At 43.6% G+C, this 19195-nt stretch overlaps 1 protein-coding gene and 1 long non-coding RNA gene across 4 annotated transcripts in view; one reads left to right on the top strand and one right to left on the bottom strand.

Annotated features, from left to right (window-relative positions):
- Nucleotides 1-19195, top strand: part of LOC130362183 (uncharacterized) — a 39735-nt gene that overhangs the window by 366 nt on the left and 20174 nt on the right. The window contains exon 2 of the long non-coding RNA XR_008891307.1: nucleotides 18660-18888. This is a non-coding gene — a long non-coding RNA (uncharacterized LOC130362183). The remainder of the gene's footprint in view (nucleotides 1-18659; nucleotides 18889-19195) is intronic.
- The window catches only part of ARMC2 (armadillo repeat containing 2), a 156680-nt gene that overhangs the window by 129444 nt on the left and 8041 nt on the right, over nucleotides 1-19195 (bottom strand). The window lies entirely within an intron of this gene.

Here is a 19195-nt window from a genome sequence, read left to right as displayed (position 1 = left end):
CCACAAAATCTACAGCGAAACTAAAAAATAATAATTTGTGAGGAGAAATTGAAAAAAAAAAAAGACACATTGGTGGAGATTTATCAAAACTTGTGTAGGGGGAAGATGCATAAATAAACAATTATAAAAAAAATAAAACTTGTGTAGAGGAGGAGCAGTTGCCAAAGCAACCAACCAGATCGTTTCTTTCATTTTTTTTACTAGCCTCTTTGGGACACCTTAACCCCTTAAGGACCACAGGTTTTTCCGTTTTTTGCACTTTCGTTTTTTCTTCCTCACCTTTTAAAAACCATAACCCTTTCAATTTTGCACCTAAAAATCCATATTATGGCTTATTTTTTGCGCCACCAATTCTACTTTGCAGTGACATTAGTCATTTTACCCAAAAAATCTACGCGAAAAGGGAAAAAAAATCATTGTGCGACAAAATTGAAGAAAAAACGCCATTTTGTAACTTTTGGGGGCTTCCGTTTCTACTCAATATATTTTTCGGTAAAAATTACACCATATCTTTATTCTGTAGGTCCATACGGTTAAAATGATACCCTACTTATATAGGTTTTGTTTTGTTGTACTTCTGTAAAAAATCATAACTACATGCAGAAAAATGTATGCGTTTAAAATTGTCATCTTCTGACCCCTATAACTTTTTTATTCTACCGCTTATAGGGCGGTATGAGAGCTCATTTTTTGCGCCGTAATCTGAAGTTTTAGTGGTATCATTTTTGTATTGATCAGACTTTTTGATCGCTTTTTATTAATTTTTTCATGATATAAAAAGTCACCAAAAATACGTTATTTTGGACTTTGGAATTTTTTTGCGCGTACGCCATTGACCGTGTGGTTTAATTAATGATATAGTTTTATAGTTCGGACATTTACGCACGCGGCGATACCACATATGTTTGTATTTATTTTTATGTTTTTTTTTTAATGGGAAAAGGGGGGTGATTCAAACTTTTATTAAGGAAAGGGTTAAATAACATTTATTAACTTTTTTTACACTTTTTTTTGCAGTGTTATAGCTCCCATAGGGGGCTATAACATTGCACACACTGATCTTATACCCTGTTCACTGCAAAGCCATAGCTTTGCATTGATCAGGGTTATTGGCGGTCGATTGCTCAAGCCTGCATCTCAGGCTTGGAGCAATCAATCGCCGAAGGGACACGCCGGAGGAAGGTAAGAGGACCTCCGCTCGTGTCCCAGCTGATCGGGACACCGCATTTTCACTACGGTGGTTCCGATCAGCCCCACTGAGCAGCCGGGCAGCTTTCACTTTCATTTTAGACGCAGCGTTCATCTTTGAACGCCGCATCTAAAGGGTCAATAGCGCACGGCACTTCAGATACATGCCGGGACCGACCCGATATGATGCGGGGTCACCACGTGACCCCGCGTTATATCGCGGGAGCCGGCCAAGGACGTAAATATACGCCAAGGACGTAAATATACGTTAAAGTGTTAGCCCCCTTTCACACTACATAATTACTCCGTTTTCGAAGTTCCGTCAGAAAATCGGCAGTAAAACAGCAGTTACAAAATCCTATATGGCCGTTAGAAAATCCCATTATAGTCTATGGGATTTTTCTAATAGCCGTTTTAACCCGTTAAAGCCCGTTATTAATAACGGCCGTTATTTTGTGACGGAAGATAGTAACGGGAGAAATAGTTCATGAACTATTTCTTCCGTTACTATCTTCCTTCACAAAATAACGTCCGTTAATAATGGGCTCTAACGGGTTAAAACGGCTATTAGAAAAATCCCATAGACTATAATGGGATTTTCTAACAGCCGTATAGGATTTTGTAACTGCCGTTTTACTGCCGATTTTCTGACGGAACTTCGAAAATGGAGTAATTATGTAGTGTGAAAGGGGCTTTAAAGGGGTACTCCGGTGCTTACACATCTTATCCCCTATCCAAAGGATAGGGGATAAGATGCCTGATCGCGGGAGTCCTGCAGCCCGTTTGTAATCAGTCCCCAGAGCGTATTCGCTCCGGGTCTGATTACGGTCGACCGCAGAGCCGGCGGCGTGTGACGTCACGCCCCCGCCTCCGTGTGACATCACGCTCCTCCCCTCAATGCAAGCCTACGGGAGGGGCGTGATAGCTATCACGTCCCCTCCCGTAGGCTTGCATTGAGGGGCGGAGCGTGATATCACACGGAGGCGTGACGTCACACGCCACCAACCCTGCGGTCGCCGGTAATCAGTCCCGGAGCAAACACGCTCTGGGGACTGATTACAAACGAGGTGCCGCATGCATGATCGCGGGCGTCCCCAGCTGCGGGACTCCCGTGATCAGGCATCTTATCCCCTATCCTTTGGATAGGGGATAAGATGTGTAAGCACAGGAGTACCCCTTTAAGGCTTGGTTCACACCACGTTACAGGAAAATCAATTAAGCTGTATGTAAAAATGTGGTCAACCACGGTATTGTGGTCAGTTTTTGTTATAATGTACGGTAATGGGTTTACGGCAGCTGGATCTGGTGAGAGAATTAAAAAAACCGACTACTGCCATATCCCCGCCGTACCGACACCTTACTCCATTCATTTCTATGAGTCAGCAACAAAAACTGATTCAGTTAAGAAATGAGCCGACCAGAGTCACTAGTTGACTCCCTCCGGCTCAATGAAGTGAATGGGGTACACCACAGATCCAGTGGGAATACGGTAGCAGATGTTTTTTTAAATTTTCCTGCCGAATCCAGCTGCCGTATGCCTAAATCATGGTGTAAGTACACCCTTAGCATCAGTTTAACATATCTGTTGTTTTCTAAGGCTATGTTCACATCAGTGTTGGGCAAATCGGTTATAAAAAGTTCGTCATTGCCACATAATGGAGGTTATTCCTAATGGATATGCCATTGGTGGTAACGGAAGTCAGCAGTTCGTGTATTAAAAGATTTTTTTTAAATGAACCCCTTAAGGACGCAGTCCATCTCTAGTCCTATCTTGGACTAAATAGTTCCTTGTTGTTCTACAGGGTGGGCCATTTGTATGGATACACTTATAAAATGTGTTCAATGTGCTGCCCATTGTGTTGGATTGTCAATACAACCCTCTTCTCCCACTCTTCACACACTGATAGCAACACCGCAGGAGAAATGCTAGCACAGGCTTCCAGTATCCGTAGTTTCAGGTGCTGCACATCTCGTATCTTCACAGCATAGACAATTGCCTTCAGATGACCCCAAAGATAAAAGTCTAAGGGGGTCAGATCGGGAAACTTTGGGGGCCATTCAACTGGCCCACGACGACCAATCCACTTGATGTTTTTCCCTCTTTTTGCACATTGAACACATTTTATAAGTGGTCAGAAACTTGTAAATAACTAATGAAATAATAAAGTTAAAACCAAGCACATCATTGTTTTTCTTGTGAAATTCCCAATAAGTTTGATGTGTCACATGACCCTCTTCCTATTGAAAAAACAAAAGTTGGATTCAAAATGGCCACCATGGTCACCACCCATCTTGAAAAGTTTCCCCCCTCACATATACTAATGTGCCACAAACAGGAAGTTAATATCACCAACCATTCCCATTTTATTAAGGTGTATCCATATAAATGGCCCACCCTGTACATAACTTACTATTGAAGGGTTGATCGTCGCATACGCGTAATCTTGCAATAATATCCTTGTAATATGCATGTATATTATATTATGTGATGGATCCCCCAATGTAAGAGATGTCATGACTGTTTAACGCTATGTTATAAATGTCTTTTATGTTTATGTTTTGAAAACCCAATCAAAAGATTGTAAAAGGACGCAGCCCATTTTGACCTTAAATGGCCACTGTCATTAACATTTTTTTTTGTTCAATACAATAGAGTGCTATAAAATAAGTATATTTGTAAATAATAAGTAATATTCAATAATTTTTTCATTAAAGGACAACTGTAGTGCAAGACTTGTATATATTGCTGAGCCCGGGCTGCAAAAATAAACAAAGTAAAGTTTAACTCACCTTCCTACGTTCCCCGTTGGTCTGGTACCGGCATCACGATCCAGCGGTGCTAACCTCATTCAACTTCCTGGGGACGGGGATGCCGCAGAGCCGTCGGTGTATCACTGGCCGCAGCGATGCCCCGGCCGGTAATAGGCTGAGCGCACTGTCATGTAAGAAGCCGGCCAGAGCTCCTTACATGACAGTGCTCTTAGCCTGTCACCGGCCAGGACAGGACATCGCTGCGGCCGGTGATACGCCGATGGCTCTGTGGCGTCCCTGTCCCCAGGAAGTTGAATGAGCACCGCTGGACCGTGAGGCCGGTACCGGACCAACGTGGAACGTAGGAAGGTTGAGTTAAAGTTTATTTTTTATTTTTCTTGCACTAAAGTTGTCCTTTAATTTAACTTACAAATTACTTGTATAAAAGTGGACATTAGGGGTCCTCACAAAATAGGCCTATGCTGATCTCTGCCCGTCGCTATATGAAAACCGACAGTGGCAATACTCCTGGTCCGTCAGAATTCAGGAAGTGAGGGCAGGCGTTAGAAGGCTTTGTGCACGCTCCCGGCCTGTCACTTAGCACAAGGAAAAACAAAGGGAGGCATGTATTCCTGCGCCGGGCGCCGTGCTGCTGCTGCTAGTCCGTCACAGGTATTGACTGGAGCTATAGCGCTATCCCAGTCAGAGTGCATGACTGGCTGGGATTTGTAGTCCCATTATGCAATATGTGAGAGGAGCAGAGGATTATATATAGTATCCTCTGCTCCTCTTTCATATTGCATAAGATATGGTGTGTAGGAGACTAAAAATCCCAGCCAGTCGTGCAATATGTAAGAGGAACAGAGGATTTTATATATATATATATATATATATATATATATATATTAGTGCTGGGCTGTATATTGGTTTATACCGAATACCAATTTTTTTTTCCTGCACGATATGAATTTTTCCCATACCACAATACCGGTTGTGCCCCTCCCCCCCCCTCGAATGAATTCATTATCAGCCGGCTGTCCCCACATCAGATAACTAATTATATGTGACCCGCGGGCACTGTTCTGCTTCTCTTCCCCCCAATGAATTATCAGCCCACCGCTGCGCTGTCCCCCACATCGGGGAACTAATCATATGTCACCCCCGAGCGTTGCTTCTCTCGCCCCCCCAAATAATTATCAGCCGCTGTACTATACTATCCTGTGCCCGGGCTGCAAAAATAAACAAAATAAACTTTAACTCACCTTCCGACTTTCCCCGTTACCGGCCTCACGGTCCCTCCGCTGCGGTTCTGGGGATGGGAACATCACAGAGCCGTCAGCCTATCACCGGCCGCAGCGATGTCCCGCCTCGGCCGGTGATAGGCTGAGCCCATTGTCATGTAAGGAGCCGGCTGGCTTCTTACATGACAATGCGCTCAGCCTATCTCACCGGCTGAGGTGGACATCGCTGCGGCCGGTGATAGGCTGACGGCTCTGTGATGTATGAAGCTCTGTGATGTTCCCATACCCAGGACCACAGCGGAGGGACCGTGAGGCCGGTAACAGGGAACTTTGGAAGGTGAGTTAAAGTTTATTTTGTTTATTTTTGCAGCCCGGCCACAGAATAGTACAGTACAGCGCAGCGGCTAATAATTATTTGGGGGGGGGAGGAGAAGTCACGGGTGAGATAGGATTAGTTCCCCGATGTGGGGGACAGCGCAGCGCTGGGCTGACTAACCGGAGGTGGGGGCGGGAGAGAAGCAGCGCCCATGGGTCACATGATTGGGGGGGGGGTGGAAAATACCGTTAAAAAATACTGTGGAACCGCCATAACTTACAAAAATACCATGATGCACATTTTTTGGTCATACCGCCCAGCTCTAATATATATATATCTATATATAGTGACCCCCCCCGACCTACCACAATTTCAACATACGATGGCCTCTCAGAGGCCATCGCATGTTGAAGGCAGCATCAACATTTGATGCTTTTGTATGTCGGGGCCATCGCATAAACGGCTATCCGGCAGCTCAGACTGCTTCAGCTGCCGCCGGATAGCCGTTTAAGGTGCCCCGTGTGCTGCGGTGAGTGTCACTCACCTATCCCCGGCGCTCTGGACCGTCCTCTTCAGGATTCCCTGCATGGCCGTCGCTCTCCTTCGTCATCATCACGTCGCAGTGCACGCCGTCCCGTCATCCAATAGGAGTGACGTGCACAGCGATGTGATGACGGCGTGGGAGAACGACGATCCCGGACAGCAGTGACGTCCAGAGCGGCGGGGACACCCCGGGGACGCGGCAACAGCGATGGAGAGAGGCATTCAGGGCAGTGGTGATGGTCCGGAGCGGCGGAGACAGGTGAGTATAACTTCCTATACTTATCGTAGCACGGATCCCTCAAAATACGATGGTTTCATTTAACGAGGGTTCATTTGGAATGAATTACCATCGTATGTTGAGGGACCACTGTATATATATATATATATATATATATATATATATTATCCTTTGCTCCTCTTACATATTGCACAGTTGGCTGGGATTTATAGTCCCTTGCAAACAATATCTTATGCAATATGAAAGAGGAGCAGAGCATAACATATATATATATATATATATATATATATATACAATGCTATCCCAGTCAGAGTCACTGCACGACTGGCTGGGATTTGTAGTCCCCTACACACATTATCTTATGCAATATGAAAGAGAGGAAAGGGTTACAGAGCAGCCTGCAGTGTTTGGCTGACTGCCAGGCTCGTTCCAGACTCAGTGATACACAGTAAGGGTATGTTCACACTACGGAATTCCGCGGTGTGAACTTAACATTAGTGTGAATGGGTCTCCGCGAGGCCCGTTCACACTGCGGAATTTCAGCGGCGGACAATTCCGCCGCTGAAATTGTTCCGCGCAAAGAAAGAACATGTTCATTCTTTGCGCGGAAGTCCGCAAGCACTGCATAGCCGTCAATGGTGACGGCGCAGTGCTGCGCGGTCCTTCCGCCGCCGGCTGCCAGTCTGAATCTGTAGTGTGAACATACCCTTAGGGAGGTAGTTTAGTCATGTAATGTAGAGTGAGGGCAGGAGAGGGACACACCCTCTGCCTGTCAGAACTTTTTTTGAACTTTGAAGCTCTCTGCTAGTAAGGAAAATAGACATACCAAATAATTATATATTGATTCACATATACAATATGTCTACTTTATGTTGGCATGATGAAGTTGACATTGAGAAATCCCCCATAAATGACCACATTATAGAAACTGCACCCCTCACAGTATTCAAAAGGACATTCAGAAAGTTTGTTAACCCTTTAGGTGTTTCACAGAAATAGCAGTAAAATGGAGTCGAAAATTAAAAATCTTCATTTTTTACACTAACATGTTCTTGTAGACCCATATTTTTTATTTTACAAGGGGTAAAAGGAGAAAAAGCTCATCAAAATTTGTAACCTAATTTCACTCAGGTAAGGAAATACCTCATATGTGGCTGTAAAGTGCTCTGTGGGTACACTAGAGGGCTCAGAAGGGAAGGAGCGACAATGAGATTTTGCTGAAATGTTTTTTTGGGGGGCATGTCGCTTTTAGGAAGCCCCCATAGTGACAAAACAGCAAAAAAAACACCCTTTATGGCACACTATTTGGGAAACTGCACACCTCAAGGAACACAGCAAGGGGTACAGTGAGCCTTAACACCCCACAGGTGATTAACGAACTTTCGTTAAAGTGGGACGTGAAAATTAAAATGTAAATTTTTTCACTAAAATGCAGATGTTACCCCAAATTTTTTATTTTCAAAAGGGGTAATATGTGAAAATGTCCCCCAAAATGTGTAACACTATTTCTTCTGAATATGGAAATACCCCATATGTGGATGTAAAGTGCTCTACAGGGCTCAGAAGAGGAGGAGCGCCATTGGGCTTTAGGAGAGAGAATTTGGTTGGAATAGAAGTCGGGGGCCATGTGCGTTTACAAAGCCCCCTGTGGTGCCAGAACAGTGGACCCCCCCACATGTGACCCCATTTTGGAAACTACACCCCTCACAGAATTTAATAAGGGGTGCAGTGAGCATTTACACCCCACTGGCGTTTGACAGATCTTTGGAACAGTGGGCTGTGCAAATAAAAAATTATATTTTTCATTTTCACGGACCACTGTTCCAAAAATCTGTCAGACACCTGTGGGGTGTAAATGGTCACTGCACCCCTTATTACATTCTGTAAACCCCCGCCCATGTGAATGTAACCTTCATCTTCTGCAATACTACAACTTCCAGCATGCACTGACAGACTGTGCATGCTGGGAGTTCTAGTTATGCCACAACTGGAGGCACACTGGTTGGTAAACACTGAGATAGGTAATAGACTACCGCAGTGTTTCTGCACCAGTGTACCTCCAGCTGTTGCAAAACTACAACTCCCAGCGTGCATTGTCTGTCAGTGCATGCGGGGAGTTGTTGTTTTGCAACAGCTGGAGGCACGCTGGTTGGGAAACACTGAGTTAGGAAACAGACAATGTTTCCCAACCAGTGTGCCTCCAGTTGTTGCAAAACTACAACTGCCAGCATGCCTGGACAGCCGAAGGGCATGCTGGGAGTTGTGATTAATCAACAACTGCAGGAGAACAGTTTGGAGACCACTGTGTAGTGGTCTCCAAACTGTGGCCTTCCAGATGTTGCAAAACTTCAACTGCAAGCATGCCAATAATGCCCAGGCATGCTGGGAGTTGTAGTTCGGCAACATCTGAAGGGCCAGATGTTGCAGAACTACAATGCTCAGCATGCCTGACTGTCTAGGCATGCTTTGAATTGTAGTTTTGCAACATCTGGAGGGTTACAGTTTGGACACCACTGTGCCCTTCCAGATGTTGCAAACCTACAACTCCCAGCATGCAGAGACTGTCCAGGCATGCTGGGAGTTGTAGTTCTGCAACATCTAAAGGGCCAGATGTTACAGAACTACAACTCCCAGCATGCCTGGACTGTCTGGGCATGCTGAGAGTTGTAGTTTTGCAACATCTGGAAAGGCACCACTTGGAGACCACTGCACAGTGGTCTCCAAACTGTGGCTCTCCAGATGTTGCAAAACTACAACTCCCAGCATCCCCAGACAGCTAAAGGCTGTCTGGGCATTCTGGGAGTTGTAGTTTTGCAACCCCTAGCATACTTACCAGCGATCGCCACCAGACAGGAGCCGCCACTCAGGAGCCGTTAACTGCAGCCCAGTGGTAACCGCCACCCACAAATCCACCAGTTCTGCCCACCTTTGGTAGTCCGGGCAGAGCAGAGGATTAACTGTTAACTCCCCCCCCCCCCCCCCGCCCCTCATCTGCCATTGGTTGCTCAGCCTTAAGGGGTTAAATATTAAATAACAGACCATACACATTTGTTATTATCTGTTAAAACACTGTTAATGTCAGTTATTTTTTTACTATTTGCATTCTGTTTTTTTTTTCTAAGAATTCTTAGTATCAATAACAGATGAAATAACGGAAATTTAAGGAGAAGTCTCGTGGTGGATAAGATTTAGATGGTGCCAGCTGCCACGCCCCCTCCCATAGGCTTGCATTGAGGGGGTGGTGTGTGACGTCACACGGGGGCAGGGCCGTGACGTCACAAAGCTCCGGCCCCCGTGATCGCTAGTAATCAGACCCGGAGCGAACGTGCTCCGGGGACTGATTGTAACAGGGTGCTGCGTGCAAGATCCTTTGGATAGGTGATAAGATGTCTTAGCGCCGGAGTACCCCTTTAAACTAAAATGTGGTGTGAACCTATCTCAACCAAAACAGCAAAGTGTCCCTTTGTTGTGAGAACTTCAGGATTATGCAGAAGAATGGTGCCTGCCACAGTGCTCCCATATTGTAGGTGGACAGGTGTTTATCATTGGTCTGTGAACAGTGTTAGACTGGAGTACCTTGGGCCCCACCAGAGGAAATCACTCTTGGGGCCCACGCTCCATCCACCCAAAAACAAAACAGCTGTAAGTATTTTGTATGATAATATATATTATATATACTATATAACTCCACAAAATAGTTGAGAGTGAGCAAATAGTACCACTATACAAGTAACAAATATCATCATCAGCAATATTACCATCATACTGTTACTATCAAATTCTGTATACTGAGACCAATATTGTCAATATACAAGGGACAAATAAAAATGTCACACCGTGGCCACCAGCGTACTGTTATGAAATAATTTTATCACACCACAACCACCATTCAGTTACTAAATAAAACCACTATATACAGACCCAAGTACAGGGCCAGTGCAAGAATTTTAGTCTAAACGGCCAAAGGTGCATTAGGTGCCATACCCTGTAACCCCTCTCCGCCTCACCATAATCACCTGCCTCTTCATCCCATGCTCCCTACATTATACGCAGGCCTGCACCACCAGGCGACGACACCTGCATCACTCCTTGCATAGAACCTGTATCATTGAGAAAGATTTGTCATTTATGTAAAAATCTTTGCAATATTTCTTTTCATTTGCACAGTTTTTCTGGAAAGGTTTCTGTGTATTATTTAAGAAATTGCGTGCATTTTTAATCAAAGGATACTCAATGGGGACAAAAACATGCATCAATGAAGTCCCCACATCCTATGCCACCTAGGGAGTTAAGTATACTTGCGAAATTTTGTGCAATTTTTTTTTTACGTAGGTGATAAATGTAACAATTCTAAGCCATTACCCCTTCAAATACAAAAATGACAAAGAGAGCGCAATCTGCACAAAACTAGAGCAAATATAATCATAAATAAGACACACAGCCTTCCAAGCCAGGAAACCATTTAAAACATGCACACAATATTGCATAAAAAAATATAAATGATATTTCTGACGTTCAGGAAGTAGTAGTTTTGCAACAGTGGGAAAAACGTAGGTTGGTGAACACTGCTCTATACCATGGACAGCTTGCTCTATAATGATCAGACCACCTCAACTATAAGAGATAAAGTGTGTGCAAAGTTTTCTTAGGGTGGCATTTCAAGGAAAGTGGCACACAGTCAATAGAAAAAACCAACAGAGTAGAAGAAGCACTGCCAAAAACCTTTAAGTTAGGCTAAGTATGGCTATGGGCCAGGTGACCAGGGAGAGCAGCTGCACACTAGGCATAGGTAGTAACACAAGGGGGCACCCAGCAGCAAGGAGAGGAAGGGACGAAGGGGCCACAGATCAAAGGGTCTCCACAGGAGCAGTGCAGAAGGTGTGCCCACAAAGGGCAGCACATGGGGCATAAGCAGCCAGCTATGGGAGGGTCACAGTCACAGGTGCTTATCACTCACTGCAGACAGATGATAGAAATGAATGCAGGGGGGCAAGCTGCCTTCACTGAGGTCTGGGCCCAAGACCCTACAGCTCCTCCACCTTACCTGATGGAGGCCAAATTATGTGGTTTTTCGCATCCATTGGATGAATAGAGCCCTAAGGATTGGTTTCAATTATTATTATTAACAATAATACTTTTCTTTATTTTTACAGAGCTAACATATTCAGTAGTTGTGTACAATTTTACTGTTATGTATTGTAAGGATTTCTCCCTGGGGATAGCTCTGGGATTGTCCTTGACACCACCACAGGACACATTTCCACTTCAATCAGCAGGCAAACAATGGTACTTTATGCAAGTCTATCTCCTCGCCAGCTTTATTAGACAGGTTGCTGGATAAATAAAACATAACACAGGAACAAACAAAACCCTAGGCTGTCTAGTCACTAACTAAACAACAAGGAAATAAATGCCAAAGTTAGAACAGAAATACAACAAATAAGTAACATCCTGCCATGCACTACCTACCTACCACCTCCAACCCCAACGTACGTTTCGCTTGTGCTTCGTCAGGGGGCGGGGCCGTCATGCCCCCTCCCATAGACTTGCATTGAGGGGCGTGACCGTGCCATCACGAGTCTTTAGCACTCCACCAGACGCTCTAAACGAACGCTGGGTGCAGCAGGGAGATCGCGGGGGTCCCCAGTGGCAGGATTCCTGCGATCAGACATTTTATCCCCTATCCTTTGGATAGGGGATAAGATGTCTAGGGGCAGAGTACCCCTTTAACCCTTTAAGGACCCTTGACGTACGCGTACGTCATGACACCCTGGTACTTAAGGACCCATGACGTACGCGTACGCTATGGAGAATTCCGGGGATCGGACCGGGATGCCTGCTGAAATCATTCAGCAGGCATCCCGTGCAAACGCCCAGGGGGGTCATTAGACCCCCCCATGTCGGCGATCGCAAAAAACCGCAAGCGAATTCACACTTGTGAATCGCTGCGATTCCGGTGATGCGGGTCACTGGTGACCCGCTGACCTGGAGATACAAGGTGTTCGGGGGTGTATGATACACCCCCGATCACCTCCTGTATCTATGGGGAGGTGGCGATATCGTCACCCCCCCAGGATCGCTGCTGTTGGCTGGACGATCGTCCTGCCAATAACAGCCGGCAGGGGAGGGGTTAACCGCATCCTCCTGCAGCTCCCGCGGCTGGCTGGGTTCAGTCAGCGGTCAGAGCTGCTGGAGGAAGACCAGGACCTCCCTCTGCTGAGATCGGAGCCCCCACAGAAGAAAAGAAGCCCCCCATAGATCAGGGAAAGAATACAATCCAGGGAAAGGTAGGGTAAAAAGTAAAAAAAAAGTTTAAAAAAATTCCCCCCCTGACCCCCTAATAGGTCCCCAAGGGTCCGCCGTAAAAATGTAACATTTTGAGGAAAACCAGCATTTTAGTGAAAAAAAAGAAAAAATCATTTACACATCCAACTTTAACGAAAAGTCGTCAAACACCTGTGGGGTGTTAAGGCTCACTGTACCCCTTACGTTACGTTCCTTGAGGGGTGTAGGTTCCAAAATAGTATGCCATGTGTTTTTTTTTTTGCGGTCCACATTTGACATCCACATATGTGGTGTTTCCATACTCAGAAGAGATGGGGTTACAAATTTTGGGGAGCATTTTGTGACTCCTTCTCTTCTGAGCATTGTAGTGCGCCCGCAGTGCACTTGACGTCCACACATGGGGTATTTCCATACTCAGAAGAGATGGGGCTACAAATTTTGAGGGGCATTCTTTCCTATTAACCCTTTTAAAAATTTAACATTTGGGGAAAACTAGCATTTTAGTGAAAAAAAATAAAATAATTTACACATTCAACTTTAACAAATAGTTGTGAAACACCTGTGGGGTGTTAAGGCTCACTGTACCCCTTGTTATGTTCCTTGAGGAGTGTAGGTTCCAAAATAGTATGCCATGTGGTTTTTTTTTGCGGTCCTGGCACCATAGGGGCTTCCTAAATGGGACATGCCCCCAAAAAAACATTTCAGCAAAATTTACTTTGCAAAAGCCAAATGTGACTCCTTCTCTTCTGAGCATTGTAGTGCGCCAGCAGAGCACTTGACGTCCACACATGAGGTATTTCCATACTCAGAAGAGGTGGGGGTTACAAATTTTGGGGGTCATTTTCTCCAATTACCCCTTGTAAAAATGTAAAATTTGGGGGGAAACCAGCATTTTGGTGAAAAAAAAAATAATTTACACATCCAACTGTAACGAAAAGTCGTCAAACACCTGTGGGGTGTTAAGGCACACTGTACCCCTTGTTACGTTCCTTGAGGGGTGTAGTTTCTAAAATAGTATGCCATGTGTTTTTTTTTTTGCTGTCCTTGCACCATAGGGACTTCCTAAATGGGACATGCCCCCAAAAAACCATTTCAGCAAAATTTACTTTGCAAAAGCCAAATGTGACCAAATGTGAGCATTGTAGTGCGCCAGTAGAGCACTTGACATCCACATATGTGGTGTTTCCATACTCAGAAGAGATGGGGTTACAAATTGTGGGGAGCATTTTGTGACTCCTTCTCTTCTGAGCATTGTAGTGCGCCCGCAGTGCACTTGACGTCCACACATGGGGTATTTCCATACTCAGAAGAGATGGGGTTACAAATTTTGAGGGGCATTCTTTCCTATTAACCCTTGTAAAAATTAAAAATTTGGGGGAAAACTAGCATTTTTGTGAAAAAAAAATAATAATTTAAACATCCAACTTTAACAAAAAGTTGTGAAACACCTGTGGTGTGTTAAGACTCACTGGACCCCTTGTTACATGCCTTGAGGGGTCTAGTTTCCAAAATAGTATGCCATGTGTTTTTTTTTTTTTTTTTGCTTTTCTGGCACCATAGGGGCTTCCTAAATGTGACATGCCCCCCAAAAACTATTTCAGAAAAACTCTCTCTCCAAAATCCCACTGTCGCTCCTTCCCTTCCGAGCCCTCTACTGCGCCCGCCGAACACTTGACATACACATATGAGGTATTTCCTTACTCGAGAGAAATTGGGTTATACATTTTAGTAGATTTCTCTCCTTTTACCCCTTGTAAAAATTCAAAAACTGGGTCTACAAGAACATGCCAGTTTAAAAAATGAAGATTTTGAATTTTCTCCTTCACTTTGCTGCTATTCCTGTGAAACACATAAAGGGTTAACAAACCTTTTAAATGTCATTTTGAATACTTTGAGGGGTGCAGTTTTTATAATGGGGTCATTTATGGGGTATTTCTAATATGAAGGCCCTTCAAATCCACTTCAAAACAGATCTGGTCCCTGAAAAATTTTGATTTAGAAAAATTGGAAAATTGCTGTTATACTTTGAAGCCCTCTGATGTCTTCCAAAAGTAAAAACATGTCAACTTTATGATGAAAATATAAAGTAGACATATTGTATATGTGAAACAATATATAATTTATTTGGAATATTCATTTTCCTTATAAGCAGAGAGCTTCAAAGTAAAAAAAAAAATGCTAAATGTTAAAATTTTTCATCAAATTTTCAATTTTTCACCAAGAAATTATGCAAGTATCGACAAAAATTTACCACTAACATAAAGTAGAATATGTCACGAAAAAACAGTCTCAGAATCAGAATGATAGGTAAAAGCATCCCAGAGTTATTAATGTTTAAAGTGACAGTGGTCAGATGGGCAAAAAATGGCCGTGTCCTACAGTGAAAATTGGCTGGGTCCTTAAGGGGTTAAGGGTTCATATTTTGCACCATAGTCATTTGTTTTTATTTGCACCACTTTTGCATATATGTGACTTCCATTTTTTCTGAAATGTGATGAGACCAAAAATCCTCCATGTTGAGCTCCCTGCTGAATCAAAAGGACACAGCTTATTTATCGCTCTGGGAACAGGACCTAGGGGACAAACTTTCAACAAATCATGTAGATACAAGGAAGACATTTTTTCTGAAATGTGATGAGACCAAAAATCCTCCATGTTGAGCTCCCTGCTGAATCAAAAGGACACAGCTTATTTATCGCTCTGGGAACAGGACCTAGGGGACAAACTTTCAACAAATCATGTAGATACAAGGAAGAGGGGTACTAGATCATATCCTGATGGTATCAGAACCCAGCGCATATACATGATGTACCCGACAGTGACACCTTTATGTTGGCAGGGATGTGGTCAAGTAGGTACACTCTTACACACCAGGTGGGTCCCTGGAATGTTTTATAAGAGAATATAAAAAAAGATAGTGTCTGTTTGGGGGAAGATAAAGGGGTATACTGCCGAGCTGGAGATCGCAGGGGGTCCCAGTAACCGGACCCCCCCCCCCCCCCCCGCAATCAGACATCTTATCCCCTATCCTTTTGATAGGAGATAAAATGTCTAGGGGCAGAGTACTCCTTTAATCAACAAGTTATTAAGAATATGCCAGCGCTAGGACTGCTCAGAAATGCGTTGTCGAAATGCATTTCCGAGCAAATTACGCCAAAACAGTTGACATGTCAATTCTTTTGGTGGAGGTCAGAATATGGATTTCTGTGACAGATGTTTTTTGCCGCCTAAATTTTGCATTTTATGTAGGGATAATAAAGAATTCCAGTTTTCTCACGATCCATGACCTGGCTGGTGCTGTGATTTCCAAAGTTGGTGTATCAATATATATATATATATATATATATATATATATATTGATCTCCAATGTCCGTCATTAGTGGCAGATGTTGATGCAGATGCATCTGACGGTTATGACGCAGATCTGACTCGCTGGCCCGCATCATGTTCCCTTTCCCTCCTGACCCATAATGTACCGATATGTCATGGATCGGGGAGGGGTTAAAAGTTAAATCAATACATAGTCAAACAAAAAGTCAATAAAGGGCAAAATACTAAGCATTGGTGCAGCTAATAAAATAATAGCAATAATTAGATCAACCCCTTGCCGCAAAACACTATTTTTAAATGGCACAATGGCATGGCAGAGGTATGAAACAAGCTCAGGAGCTCAGCACACATCATACCCACTTGGTCCCGGCTGCTATTACCAGCCTGGACCCATGGCTAATGCCGACCATGCCCGATCAGGCCGATGTCTGGCATTTACCTTTTAGATGCCGTGATCAAAGTTGATCACAGCATCTAAAAGTTCAAAAAATCTTGCCGGTAGCTCAGGGTTGCTGATCTGGACCATCACAGGGAAATCGCGATGACCCTATCAGCTGTAAGGACGGAGAGAAGTCTATAACCTCCTTCCCTGCTGTGCAATCCATGCTCCTGTGCTGCAGCCAGCTATTGCAGGCTATAGCAATCGAGCACCGATAACACTGATCAATGCTCTCCTTTGGAGCAGCATTGATAAGTGTATGCAATCTGAAGATTGCAGATAATAGTCTTCTATGAGGACTAAAAAATGTTGAATAAAGTGTAAAAATTTTTTTTTTAAATATAATAAATATGAATTAACCCCTTCCCTAATAAAAGCTTGCACCACCCCCTTTTTTCATTTATAAAATTCTGTAAACAAAAATGAATATAAACATATGTGGTATCCCCGCCTGTATAAATGTCCGAACAAATAAAGTATAATGTTAATTTACCTGCATGTTCAATGGCATAAACGTAAAAATATTTCAAAGTCAAGAAGTGTGTATTTTTTGTCACTTCTTATACCAGAAAAAAATGAATAAAAAGCGATCAAAAAGTCCCATCAAAACAAAAATTATATTTCTAAAAACTTAAGACCATGGCGCAAAAAATTAGCCCTCATACGTCCCCATATACGCAAAAATAAAAAAGTTATAGGGGTCAGAAGAGAACAATTTTAAACATACTAATTTCATACAAAAATGTATCATTTTTAAAAGTAGTAAAGTAAAACAAAACCTATATAAGTTGGATATCGTTCTAATCATATGGACCTACAGAATAGATATAACATGTCATTTGTACCAAAAAGTGCACTGCGTAGAAATTGCTTTTTTAATTCAATTTCTTTCCATAAACATATATTTTTTTTTCATTGTGCTGCAGATTTGGTGGTAAAATGAGGGATGTCATTACAAAGTATAGTTGGTGGCACAAGAAAAAAGCCCTCATATACCGTATTTTTCGCCATATAAGACGCTCCGGCATATAAGACGCACCCAATTTTAAAGGATGAAAATCTAGATAAAAAAGATTCTGAACCTTCAACCTGCGGACCTCAAGATGTTGCAGAACTACAACTCCCAGAATGCCCGGACAGCCGTTGGCTGTCTGGGCATGCCAGAAGTTGGCGTTTTGCAACATCTGGAGGTCCGCAGGTTGAAGACCACTGGTATAGGAGGTAATACTCACGTGTCCCCGCCGCTCCGGACCCATCACCGCTGCCCTGGATGTCGCCCTCCATCGCTGTCGCCGCGTCCCTGGGGTGTCCCCGTTGCTCCGGAACGTCTCTGCTGCCGGGTATCCTCGCTCTCCTTTGGCGCCATCATGTCGCTATGCACGCCGCTCCTATTGGATGAAGGGACGGTGTGCGCGACGACGTGATGACGACGAAGGAGAGCGCCGGCCATGCAGGGGATCCCGGCACGGAGCAGACACCGAGGAGGCAGGTCCCTCCCGGTGTCCTGTAAGCTGTTCGGGACATGCGATTTCACCGTGGCGTTCCCGAACAGCCTGATTAGTGCCGGGTTAGTGTCACTTTCGCTTCAGACGCGGCGGTCAGCTTTGATCGCTGGATCCGAAGGGTTAATACAGGGCATCACCGCGATCGGTGATGTCCTGTATTAGCCGCGGGTCCCGGCCATTGATGGCCGCAGGGACCGCCGCGATAGGACAGGTTTTAATGTGTATTTGCCGTATAAGACACACCAACTCCCCCCCCCCCCAGTTTGGGGGAAGAAAAAGTGCGTCTTATACGGCAAAAAATACGGTAGGTCTGTAAGTGGAAAATTGAAAGCGTTATGGCTTTTAGAAGACGAACAGGAAAAATATGAAAGTTCAAAAAAATTAAAAAAAAAACATGTCCTTAAGGGTTAATAAAATCGTGTCTAGATCCTTTAAGAAAATAAAAGCATAATAAAACATAATACAAATAACAGTCCTCTGTGTTTGCTTCAACATGAAAAAAAAAAATCTTATTCATAGTATGTGATGTTTATTCTGCAGTTATAGCATATATTTTTTCTTCAGTGTGTGCTACAAATGCAAAATCTGAAGATGGAGCGGGCACACATACTACCCCACTATGTGGGAGCTGTCCTATAACCACAGAGGTCATGTCATGTGAGGGTGATTTTAGTAGGAGAAGATAATTGTAGATGTATTGCAAAATCTGGGTCAGTAAAAGAGGTATGCTTGGATACTTATGTTCAGTACGTAAATAATTCAGTATGACAAGGTTTCACTCTTTGTTTGTATTATTACTAAACCTTTTTCTACTTTTTTTTAGGAGCAGACAGCCAGCACTGCTTGCATCATTTGACTGAGATTTAAATAGCTATACATAACATGCTTCTCCTGGATACACAGCACCCAATCGGTCATCACGTCAGCTGCTCCCTACCTATCAACTCAGTTAAGCCACTTCTTCTCAGCCAGTAACAGGAGAGGCCTCAAATCAGACACAGACCAATGGTTTTGCTGTCACTAAGGGAGGGAAATACAGAGAGCTATTGAAGGTCTGTGGTGTGTGTCAGAGCTTTTTTATTGTAGAGCTGTGAATTAGCTTTTTTGCTGATTTCACAAAAGAATAGCAAAATCTGTTTTTCAACTCCTATGCTTAGAAAAGATGAATCTCTGCATGGTTATTCCAAATCAAAACATTCATAACAAATTATATTTATTTTCAGTTAAAAAAAGGTCCTCTTTATGCCTGGTTAACTGTGTCTTTACTGTGTGTGAAAAAGATCACAAATTTGACAGACTGCTGTTACATGATGTGTTAACATTCTGATATGATTCACATCTCTTATGAAGTGCATTTAC

The sequence above is a fragment of the Hyla sarda genome, chromosome 3 (genome assembly GCF_029499605.1).
Source record: "Hyla sarda isolate aHylSar1 chromosome 3, aHylSar1.hap1, whole genome shotgun sequence".
In the NCBI taxonomy this organism is placed as follows: Eukaryota; Metazoa; Chordata; class Amphibia; order Anura; family Hylidae; genus Hyla; species Hyla sarda.
Note: the sequence above shows the minus strand (reverse complement) of the source record. Positions and strands in the feature narration are given on the sequence as shown.